This window comes from Saccopteryx leptura, chromosome 9 (assembly GCF_036850995.1).
Source record: "Saccopteryx leptura isolate mSacLep1 chromosome 9, mSacLep1_pri_phased_curated, whole genome shotgun sequence".
Taxonomy (NCBI): Eukaryota; Metazoa; Chordata; class Mammalia; order Chiroptera; family Emballonuridae; genus Saccopteryx; species Saccopteryx leptura.
In genome coordinates, this window is record NC_089511.1 from 60,380,620 (window position 1) to 60,393,462 (window position 12,843).

At 42.1% G+C, this 12,843-nt stretch overlaps 1 protein-coding gene across 23 annotated transcripts in view; it reads right to left on the reverse strand.

Moving 5' to 3' along the window:
- Positions 1 to 12,843, reverse strand: part of ANK3 (ankyrin 3) — a 755,326-nt gene that overhangs the window by 213,211 nt on the left and 529,272 nt on the right. The gene's annotated exons all lie outside the window — the stretch shown is intronic.

The window sequence follows — 12,843 nt, forward strand, 5'->3', positions numbered from 1 at the left end:
GTGTTAAAAAATTACTGTTCTTTTTCTTTTTATTATTATCATACATTGTAGACATTTAAAAAAAATGTATGTGACAAGCACATTTCACAAAGACATGAAAAATTCGGGTAGAAAAGCCATACAGACCTGAAATAATTGGTGAGCTCTAAAGTGTTAAAGTTGGCAGTTCCTAGGATGAATGCAGAAGGTGTTACAGAAGGGTCAGCTCAGCACAGCTCAGGCTGTGAAAACTTCAAAAGTCCCTTGGCTGGGCAGTAGTGGCCAAGAGGAAGGGGAAGAGGGCAGGTCGTGGCTGGACTAATGTTACATGTGGTTTATAACATACGTGATAGAACAGGATAGAAACATGTGAGTGCCATCCTTTTAAAAACAAGGACCTGGAAGAAACAACTCCCTCTGCCGGAAAATGGTGGCATTGCTCGTCACAGTGGTTGTACCGTTTCACGTTTCCACGGCAGTACAAAGGTTCCGGTTTACCCAAATCCTTAGTAATACTGATTCTTTTCTCCTTTTTTGATATTGGCCATCCTGATGGGTGTACAATATATGTTCTTTAAATATATATATATTTTTAGTATATATACTTCAGGGTTTCCATAATTTCATAAACAATCAGAAAAATTTGGCTATTGAAGATGGAAATAGTAAATACCTTTTTTTTCTGCAAGAATTTTTTATTGTAGAAAAAAAAAGAGTTCTGCTATAAACAAACAAAAAACTTCAATACCTATTGATTTAGACCACTACATTCTTCATTTTATAAGAGAATAAATGTAATTAAAATAAAACACCAACCCTGCCTATTATTAAGCTCTTACTTTGTGAAAATCCTGAGACATAAATCATCTCAATGCCCACAACCCATGAAATAGATGCTTTCTGCTCAAATATACAGGTGAGCAAAGTGATGCTGAAAGGGGCCTCAGATGACATGGCTAGAAAATACCTGAGCTAGGATTTGAACCTGGGTCGTGTGAATCTAAAAAGCTGTGCTCTTTCCAGTGGGTCATATAAGAGAAAATTCATAGAGATCGTGAATCTCATCTTAATTTGGGCAAACATCAGCTCTATCTCTCAACCCAAAGAGCATAATCTCTTTTGAAAATGCTGCTGAAACAATTTCCATCCAAAAGGTAAACAGCACATCTCAAAGCTGATAAAAACAATATGCAATATCTAAAAGAGAGGCGAGGTCAACTGTGTCATTTTAAATAGGAAAAACTCATGATTTTCATATTTGTTCAAGGTGTCACTATTAGTGATGATTGATTCAAAAGTGGCCTGCAATCTGTTACAGTAAAGAAAGCCCTCCTCGCTAGAAATATTTGAAGAGAAATATAATAATTAAACTGAAAGGGTTATTAAAAATTCAATTACTAATTGCTTTCTATACATTGAGTAAAATTTCAAAATGTTTACTCTTTTAAAGTGAGATAATCAAATGTTAGATTTCCTGTAATATTTCTAAAAATGCTATAAGTTAAAAAAATCTACCTCCTTTTTTAAACACTCTATTATAAAAAAATTCTTAAAAACAAAAATAGTAATGGGCTTTACAATGATACATTTTCTACATATCTATAGCATTTCTGATAATTCTGGAAGTAAATTCATGCCTGAGTGAATTTTTTTTCCCCCTCCATAAAAGTAAATCACTCCTATAGGCTTTTGATATGTCAGTTAACTTGAAACCATTGATTTCTCAGGTATCCTGTCCTTACTTGCTCTTTGGATAAATTCGACTCTTGCTGAAGTTTCAAACATGTCAATATGTATAACTAATGTCTTAAATGTTTCTAAAATAAAAGTGGTTTTGGCCTGACCAGGCAGTGGCGCAGAGGATAGAACATTGGACTGGGATGTGGAAGACCCAGGTTTGAAACCTGAGGTTGCCAGCTTGAGTGCTGTGGGCTCATCTGGTTTGAGCAAGGCTCACCAGCTTGAGGCCAAGGTCGTTGGCAAGGGACACTCGGTCTGCTATAGCCCCCCCCCCCACCAGTCAAGGCACATATGAAAAAGCAATCAATGAACAATTAAGGTGCCGCAATGAAGAATTGATGCTTCTCATCTCTCTCCCTTCCTGTCTGTCCCTCTCTCTGTCTCTCTCTGTCTCTGTCACAAGATAAAAAAAAGAAAGATGGTGTGGGAAAGCACAGAGTTGGTGTGGTGCAGACTGCCTTATCTGTGTGCAGTGCACCTGTCCTAAGGAGAGAAAGCTCTCTTCTAGGGGCCAGGTAGACCCCAGCTACCCAGCGGCTGACACGTCATCCTCAGCTTCCAGCGGGCACTGTTGCCATCGGGTAATGGTCACCAAGGTAGAATCAAATGTGTTAAAAGGTCTGGATTCAAATTCCTGTTCTTCCATCATAGGATCCTGTTTACTATCATAGGATCTAGGACACACTTCTTGGGATCTCAGTCTGCTCATCTGCAAAAATGTTTATTCTTGTGAGTCTCAACTGATGCAAAAGAATTTTGTAAGCTCTAAATACGATGTAAATTCAAGGTTATACTATTGTTACAAGTGAATGCATATTGAAATTTCTATGGTCCAACTTTGGACAATTTAAATTGAGAAAGATTTTCATAGCCTGGCTTCAGTCAATGTTTGTTAATCAAGCTTGATCCGAACAAGCACCCAAGGAACATAATAGGAACACAGGTTGCAAAGTCCCACCCTAAATGAGCCGAACCCAAACCTAGAGGAGTGGGAGGCTGCTGGCCCGCTGGGAAAATTGGTCACCAGGGTCTGCCTTGGAGGCTCTCAAAAAGTGCTTTTAAATTTTCAAACGTAGAGCCTGACCTGTGGTGGCGCAGTGGATAAAGCGTCAACCTGCAAATGCTGAAGTCGCCGGTTCGAAACCCTGGGCTTGCCTGGTCAAGGCACCTATGGGAGTTGATGCTTCCTGCTCCTCCCCCTGTTCTCTCTCTATCTATCCCTCTCTCTCTCTCCCCCCTCTCTAATAAAAATGAATAAATAAAATCTAAAAGAAAAATTTTCAAACGTAGAAATACTTGCTCCTTTTAGAGATGAGCCTGCTTTGTCTTTCCTTTCAGAAAAATGTATGTCTTACTCTTTTGTCATAAAGCCATTAAGTTACTCAATATCAACCATCCATTCCAAAGCATGATCATTAGGGATGCAAAAATATAGGATAATATACAGAATGTTGTGGAAATGGGTATACATTATATTTTAGAATGAATCTGATGATTTGTCAGTTTTTATATTTGTTAATCTTTTAATTAAAATATTCTTAAGTGTGTAATGAGATTTCTTATTCAGTAAGAAAACCCCTTTAAAATCGTTTTTAAAATGTCCTTAATTCATTCTGCAGTTCTGGGCAGGCAGAGAACAGATCGCCAGCTGGGCTGAGAGAGGCTGCTGTCAGTTCTCGTTTTCCTGTGATGACCCTGGATTAAGTCCAAAGCTCAGTACACATGGCCTTCACTGTTACTACAGTCTGAACTGCACAGGTCAATGTAGCTCATTTCACTTGGTTGTTTTTACTGTTTTATTTTTCTATATTTACTTTGCTATTTCTTAGCTCAAGCTCTACCATTTTAAAGCTGTGCAGCTTTGCACAAGCTATTTAACTTCTTGCTTCTTAGTATAAAATAGAAATCATACCCACACTTCACAAGATTATTTTAAGAATAAATGAAATAATGTATGGGAAACTTACATAGCACCTAGTACCTAGTTATGAATGAAAGGTATTACCTAAATCGGTTTGCATTTTTTAAAAAAAATTTTTTTTAATTAATTAATTTATTTTTACAGGAACAGAGAGAGAGTCAGAGAGAGGGATAGATAGGGACAGACAGACAGGAACGAAGAGAGATGAGAAGCATCAATCATCAGTTTCTCGTTGCGACGCCTTAGTTGTTCATTGATTGCTTTCTCATATGTGCCTTGACTGGGGGGCTTCAGCAGACCGAGTAACCTCTTGCTTGAGCCAGTGACCCTGAACACAAGCTGGCGAGCTTTTTGCTCAAGCCAGATGAGCCCGCGCTCAAGCTGGAGACCTCGGGGTCTCGAACCTGGGTCCTTCCGCATCCCAGTCTGATGCTCCATCCACTGTGCCACCACCTGGTCAGGCCGGTTTGCATTTTGTGTGAGTTTTTTCCACCTACCAGTTCAAGGTCTAAGTAATCAGGGCTGAAAGGAACCTCAGGGTCTTCCAGCCCAACCAGTCTTAGAGTTGCATCACTGCGGGATGCTGGATGTCTCTGAGAACCATCTCAGACTGAACATGAACTTCTGGGTCCTTCTTCCCCATCCTGGGTCATCTCAGCTCTATCTCTTGGCTGCGAAGAGATGTTCAATCCAGCATGATTCAGTGAGGGTGCTGGTGCCATCTGGGCTGGGACATAGTTATTTGCACTGTTATGCTAAGGAGAGCAGTGCTCCCCCTTCTCCTACAGAGAACCAGTAGATCTAGTGTGGTTCCAGAAGTCATCTCTGAGGAGAGGAGCATCACACCAGGAGTCAGATATGCTTCTCCTCATCCACAGTTCTTTTCTCTATGTGACTGGTGTCTGCCACAGCTCACAGCCAAGTCTCTTCATTTTGTCTCATATGCATGTCATCATGCACCCTAAATGCTACTGCCATCATCCCACTTCTCCATTTAAAGACCTGCAATGACTTGTCAAACAGAGAGTAGAATGGTGGTTACCAGGGTCTGGGGGAATTGGGGGATGTTGTTTAGGAGTACAAACTTGCAACTAATAAATAAATAAATAAATAAATAAGTCCTAGCGATCTAATGCACAACACAGTGATTATAGTCAACAATATCGTATTTTAAACTTCAAAAATTCTAAGAGATGGCTCTGGATGCAACAGAGCGACGCCCCAGAGGGGCAGAGCATCACCCCCTGGTGGCGTGCCAGGTGGATCCCGGTCGGGTGCATGCAGGAGTCTGTCTGACTGCCTCCCCATTTCCAGCTTCGGAAAAATGAAAAAAAAAAATTCTAAGAGACTAGATCTTAACTGTTTTCAACACACATACAAAAAAGAAATGACTGAATGATTTGATAGACGTATTAGCTGACAGTACTGTCATAAACATATTGCAGTATATAAATGTGTCATACCAACACGTTGTACACCTCACACTTACACAATGTTATGTGTCAGTTATATCTCAAAACAAACAAATAAACAAAACCCTGCAGTGATTCTCTCTTCCACCTGCGCGATCACGGCTGGTGCCCTCAGCCCAGCAGCAGGATTAGACTCACCATTCATATCCAATCTCATTTCACTTGGGTCAGTGGCTTCACTCTCCATTTCTTGGAGTTGATTCTAATCCCTGTATTTCTATCACAGCTTAGTCTTTCAATTTTTATTTTCAACTATGCTAGTATATGCTGATCTCCTACCTGAATGTTTCCTGGGAACCTCCTGCTTTGATCTGGGACACAGTCAGTGTGAACAGTGCTCAGAATGTTGAGCAGAGGAACACAGTCACCCTTTGCTGCTGTTTGCTCTCACTGGAGGAAGTAAAATTCCTTTTTCTATTTTTTGAAAGAGACAGAGAGAGAATCAGAGAGAGGGATAGACAGGGACAGACAGACAGGAAGGGAGAGAGATGAGAAGTATCAATTCTTGTTGCAGCACTTGAGTTGTTCAGGAAGTAAAATTTCTGTAGCTAATAAATTCTTATCTTTTAAAGTACATATGAATATAGCAAGCTCTGCCGATTCCTACCTTAACAGAACTTATCTTTACAGAATTTATAGAATTTATTTGGGTCATTAAAAAATTTAAAACTTCTAGAGCAGCACTACAGGAAGCACAGCACATACTAAAGAGGAAAAGTGAAACAAAGAGAAATACGCACCTTCCAATTTCTATGATTTTTTAATTAAGTTTCTTACTGCCTCAACAAACCCCAAACAGTTTCTTAAAGGCTGACCTTCTCAAGTTGACAAATACCACTACAAATAATATAACTGCAACATTCTGGGAAGCAACCTTTCTGACTAGTTCCAGAAGTACTCTACAGAGCTGCCGCCATGCCACCTGCTTCACACGTCACGCTTTACAGGTCAATGTGTCTTATAATGATGGGTCCCCTCCTGGAGAAAGCAGGAACAACTACCACAAACATAGCTGTGGCCCTTGCCTAGGTGTTCTGTGCCAAACACCATGCTAAGCAAATTCTATAAATTATTGCACACAGTCATGTCAATGATTATGCACTAGGTATTATTGGGCCCATTCTATGGATGATAATGCTGAAGCATAAATAACTTGTCAAAGAGCACATAGAGTGAGTTGCAGGGCCCGTGTGGGACCCCTGCAGTCTGACTGCTACACTGAGTATCTGACACTGTCCTAGACCTACTCCCTACTGTGGACGGCAAGGGAAGAGAAAGGCTGCCTCCATCGCTGACAGACAAGGCCGTCAGGCAGAGGGCAAGGGCTGACTGAAATCTCTCTCCTGCTGTTGGGAACGCTGCAGGCCATGTGAAGAAGGAACTTATCTCGGACCCCGTAGGTGACTGCTGATGCAGCCAGGACGACAGCCAGGGGCCCCGCATGCACCTGAGGGCTCTTCCCTCACTCTACGCCGCTGTAACTTAGACACTTCACCTCTTCGGGCGAGGGCCTGCATAGATCCCACAACACACAGGAAGCTGTTAGTGAGTTCAAATGTGCTTACAAATGTAAGATTAGTATATTCCTTTAAGACTATGCAAGAGCCTGACCTGCAGTAGAGCAGTGGAAAGATCATCAACCCGGATTGCTAAGGTCACCAGTTCCAAGTCCAGAGCTTGCCCAGTCAAGGCCCATACGAGAGGCAACTACTACGCGTTAACGCTTCCCACTCCTCCCCACACCCCTTTCTCTTTCTCCCTCTCTTTCAATCCTCTCTAAAAATCAATACATAAAATCATTTTTAAAAAGATTATGTAAGAGATTCTTTTTTGATGTGGCATTCAGGGAACGGAATGCAAAAGGCAGAAATGAGACTGTCTGGCAAGCTTAGGGCAAGCTCTCTATAAAAGGTGTATCCCCCACCAATCTGCCCGCCACTTACTGGTTCTGTTCCCCTTGAGATGTAAAAATCACCATGGCAACAAGAATATGGTTAATGCAGTAGCCACATAGCTACTTTCCCATAACTCTCATTCCTTTGCCAAGGCTCTCAAATCCCCGTTTTCATTGCAAAGAAGGGTTATGTAACTCATCTTAAAACTGTCTTACCATTAACGCTGTTGAGCCTTATACAAGGAGATAAATCTATATTTGACAATTTGAGTCAATTAAAAAATATTCATGTGTGTATTTGGTCTTCTTAAGGACAGATATGTAAATATTAAAATGACTGTAGTGGGACTGAAATCTCTCACACATGCTGTTAGGAACGCTGCAGGCCATGTGAAGAAGGAACTTTTCTCGGACCCTGCAGGTGACTGATGATGCAGCCAGGACGACAGCCAGGGGCCCAGAATGCATCTGAGGGCTCTTCCCTCACTCTACGCTGCTGTAACTTAAGACATTTCACCTCTTTGGGTGAGGGCCAACACAGATCCCATAAAAGAACTGTTATGGGTGGTTTTTATTTTCTTTCTTGGCTTTATTGTAGTTTTTTAAAAAATAAATTATATAATGAGGAAAAAACATGTTGAAAAATATATTTGCAGTGTCACCACCACACAGATGTAAGTAAAGTCTCCAGAAGCCCAGTGCCCTTATAAAACCATTACAAAAGTCAGCCCCACTCACACATGAGTGATGCATGTCTCTTCGTGTTTGAGTAGCTATGTCCTTTTTATTTATTTATTTTTTTACAGAGACAGAGAGAGAGTCAGAGGGATAGACTGGGACAGACAGACAGAAACGGAGACAGATGAGAAGCATCAATCATTAGTTTTTTGTTGCATGTTGCGACTTCTTAGTTGTTCATTGATTGCTTTCTCATATGTGCCTTGACCACGGGCCTTCAGCAGACTGAGTAACCCCTTGCTGGAGCCAGCGACCCTGGGTCTAAACTGGTGAGCTTTTGCTCAAGCCAGATGAGCCCACGCTCAAGCTGGCAACCTCAGGGTCTCGAACCTGGGTCCTCCGCATCCCAGTCCGACGCTCTATCCACTGCGCCACTGCCTGGTCAGGCAGCTATGTCCTTTTTAGCACCCTCTGGTGGTAGCCTTGATTGGGTCTTGAAACCACACATCTGAGGCCCTGCTTAAAACACCCTTGGGTGAACAAGGCTTGGCTGCAGCCCCCGGTAATTAGACCTTTGTTCTAGGCTTGTCTTCCAGGGTCATTTTCATCAGTGGTTTTCAATCACCAGCCTGTGAAAGATTTAACTAACCTGATGTTGTATGAAGATTATAGAGTCTGTAGTCATTGGGCTTATTTCCGGAAGATTATAAGTTGATGGACACTGCTAAAAACCAAGTCTCTCCATTGCTTAAATAAACTTGCTCCTCACCATCTGACATTCCATACTTGGGTTTGGTGCACCGATCTAAAATTCCTCTATTAGAATCCTTCATGCAGATTTTCTATCTCAGTGACATCAGTTTGGAAGCAGTTTCCTAATGCCAGGTGACGCTCTCTCTGAAATTCTGAAAGACTTGAGCAAAGAAGGTTTAAATAGGTCTGGGTACCCAGGTGTTGGTCAAATGAGTTTGTAAAATTTATGTTTTTTGAGTTCGCTCACTTTTACTGTTAAAAATGGCACTGGGCAGCTCTAGGTATGTGATCTGTGAAATTGTTAATTATCTTCCTGCTTGGGAAGGGCCATTGTTATGCTAATGTTTACTGGAAGAAGGGTTTTGGCACCAGAAGTTTTTTTTTTTCCCCCCAAATATTTTATTTATTGATTTTTTAGAGAGAGAGGAGTGAGAGAGAGAGACAGAGAGAGAGAGAAGGGGGAGGAGCAGGAAGCTTCGACTCCCATATGTGCCTTGACCGGGTAAGCCCAAGGTTTCGAACCGGCGACCTCAGTGTTCCAGGTCGAGGCTTTATCCCACTGCGCCACCACAGGTCAGGCCATGCACCAGAAGTTTTAAAAGGGGAGGAGAAGGAGAAAGGGAAGAAGCCATTTTTTCAGAATGAGAGCAGGGAGAAGCCAAGATGGCAAGGAAAGAGAGAGAAGCCAGGTTTGTAGAGTAAAAAGCCATGTTGGCAGATAGGAACCAGAGGTGAGAGGCTTTGGAACTGGTGGGGCTTTTGATTAGGAACTGTAAGGTCAGTGGATAATGGGGGATGGTCACGTGGGGAACCCAGACCCGCGAACTTTGGCTAGGACCGCCCACAACCAAGCACGCTAAAGGAGGCTTCACAGGAACCCTTTGGAAAAAAGCGACTGTCCACCAGCCAGTGGGATTTCATCATGTCATGTTAGCTCGACTTCCCTAGAGGGACCCCTTTAAATATCTCCCACGCGGTTTAATTTGTGCAACTTCCCTGGCCTCCATCTTACCTCGGGGCCAGGGAACCTTGCCGGGCGGGATGCGCGCTCTGTACTGAATAAAGCCTTTTTGTTATTCCACACTTGGCTTGGCGCTCCAGGCCCCTTCCTTCCTTCTGGGCGGGGAAAAATACCTTACAGGAACCAGAGAAGATTCTCTTGGTTGTGTCAGTAGCTTTGTATGCTCTGAATGAAGAGGGAAGTGTGTTTTACCTTGTGTGTTGCTCATTGGCTGGTGCAACACTTTAATAAAGGAATGGCTCACCATTTTTTGGATGCACTGTTTCTTTACCATCTGTCCAAATTCAATGGGAACCTGCATGTGAACGGCCGCAACTACTGGTCATACACCAAGTACAGTGGATAAAGAAGACTGGAAGTTATTTCTTCACTCTTGAATTTAATAACTATATATTGAGACCTTTCCAATGCTAAGTACTGGGAATTTAAAGGGTGTAATAATGCACAGGCCTGTCATTTAGGAATTCAAAGTCCTAAAACTGAGGAAGAGCAGGGTATGAACAGTGTATTTCATTACACTTCCTCTTTAGCCCTCATAAGAATGTTGAGATAACACACACAAAATGATTAAGAAAGAAGCTGGGACTTCGTAAATACTCAAATTATAACTACCTTAAATGATTATTACTATAAATTTCACTTACAGAAGAAAGGGGAAAAATGAACATCTATTGAGCACTTATTATGTAACAGGCAGGGTCTTTGATGTTTTCACAATTGGAGCTTCCTGGCTGACTGAATTTGTAAAATTGAATTTATTGGGATGATGCTGGTTAACAAAATTATACAGGTTCCAGGTGCTCAACCATAGAACATATCTCTGTACACCATATTGTGTGTTCACCTCCCCAAGTCAAGTCTTCCTCCATCACTATTTATCTCCCCTATACCCTTCTTCCCTTGTCTCCCACCCCACAATTACACTGTTATTTTTGTTTTGTTTTGTTTTGTATTATTCTGAAGCTGGAAACGGGGAAGCAGCCAGACAGACTCCCGCATGCGCCCGACCGGGATCCAGCCGGCACACCCACCAGGGGGCGATGCTCTGTCCATCCGGGGTGTCGCTCTGTTGCAACCAGAGCCACTCTAGCGCCTGGGGCAGAGGCCATGGAGCCATCCCCAGCGCCTGGGCCATCTTTTGCTCCAATGGAGCCTCGGCTGCCGGAGGGGAAGAGAGAGACAGAGAGGAAGGAGAGGGGGAGGGGTGGAGAAGCAGATGGGCGCTTCTCCTGTGTGCCCTGGCCAGGAATCGAACCCAGGACTTCCGCACACCAGGCCGACGCTCTACCACTGAGCCAACTGGCCAGGGTTCTCACTGTTCTTAATAGAAAAATTCACATAATAAAAATCACATTTGAGTTATTTAACACAGACAAAATTCTCTTTATAGATAACTGTAAGATTTATTTTGCCAAAAAATAAAAATGATATAACTATGATTTCCTTTTCATTACATATATCAAAGTCCCTAAGACCTAAATTTATTCTCTGGTGGTATTTACTGGCTTATTCCAGATGCTGGTAACATTTACATTTTCAGTTTCATTCTTATGTGTCTTACTTTGTATATTTTAATTTGTAAACTACCTAAAGTCCTTTCAGAAACAAAATGAGGTATAGCACTAAAACATACAAATCCCTAATCTTTTGAGAGCAAAACCAAAAAGTACTAAATAACAAGACCAAAAAAAGATATTTTATTCAATTATCTTCCCCAAATGGGAGTTGAATAATACTACTTCAAAATAGAAAGGTCAATGACAAGAGTGAAAATTAAGTTAGGTGGTCCATTATGTTTGATGAAAAAAGTCTTAGCCAGCAAAGTATCAATCTATCTTCTTCAATCAATGAAAGGGACTCTACAGCCATCCACATAATATAATTTGGGCTTCTAGCGCATCAACACTCCTTACTGTAATGATACTCAGTAGCAGCTCTGGCGTGCCCTGGTTACCTTCTCTTCCCCAAGAGAGCGAGAATGATTTGCTAAGTGAGCAGGGGTCATGCATAAATTCAGTGTCAATGCCATCTCAGCAGACTCAATTCAGAGAATGAAGAATGCTGATGCTGCATTGCAGCATTCAGCAGCTGCTCCTCAGACTCCCCACAGCAGACCTGTGAGGCTGAACAGGTCTTCAAGGGTAATCCAGAAGGAAATATTTAAGATGTCAGACAGAATACCTTACACACACATAGCAAAGTGACAATACAAAAATCGAAACTGACATCATAAGAAGAATCTGAAGTCAGTATGGTAGAACCGGTTACCATAACTTTCTCCGCCGGTTAGCATCTGCTTTATTGCTGCATAAATTAGCTAGCCCTACAAAGCAGCATAGAAAGCAATTCGTTTTATTGTGTACTCCCTTTAGCCACACCGTGTTCATGTCTTCCTCGTGTCTGCTTCAGAAATGCACGCTTCCTGAATGCAGAGAATGATTCCAGAACTTGTGGCCTTGGCCTTGCCCCTAGTCCCCAGCTCTCTTTGTTAGCAGGCAGCCATAGGTCCTGCCCTCCACTCACAAAGAACTACAAGACTGTATTTGCCCTTCTTCACTGATCTGTCACAGCCAGGAAACAGAAATCACAGGCCCCTAAGACAAAGGTTGCGGCTGTTGTTTAATTTATCTCTAACCATTTAACTAGTATCTCTATCTAAACCCAGTTCCTGAAGCATATGATTTATGGTTATGATTTGTAGCTAATTCTTAGCAGTGTAGCTTAATAATCCTCCATTGTTCTGAGCAGGTAAAAGCTGATCTCATCTGTGATCAGGGTATCTTACTTCTCTACCCGCAGTTTCTGTTGCATTCTTTCTTTTTTTTTAAAATTTTATTTATTCATTTTAGAGAGGAGAGAGAAAGAGACAGAGAGAGAGAGGAGAGAGAGACAGGGGGGAGGAGCTGGAAGCATCAACTCCCGTATGTGCCTTGACCAGGCAAGCCCAGGGTTTCGAACCAGCGACCTCAGCATTTCCAGGTCGACGCTTTATCCACTGCGCCACCACAGGTCAGGCCTCTGTTGCATTCTTGAGGGTTGTGAGCTGGGAAGACCCCAGTGAAATTGGGAACGGAGAGGCCTCCGGAGTACAAAAAAAGTATAGATGCTGGGTGATTATGATTATGCAATAGGATTACTAGAGATTTGGCACCAGAATGGGGTTCTCAAGGCAACCAGCAGTTGCTTTAGTTTAAACTCTTTATGAAGACGAGTTCTTCTCTGACACCTTTAAAGCAAGTCATCAATCACCAGCTGCACAGGGAAGCATAGTACAGGCAGCCTATAAAGTATAATCAAATTCAACCACGGCCTTCAGCTCAGAATGCTATCAGGCCTCATTAATAATGCTTTCCAAACCAGTAACAAGTTTGCAATTTAATGAGTT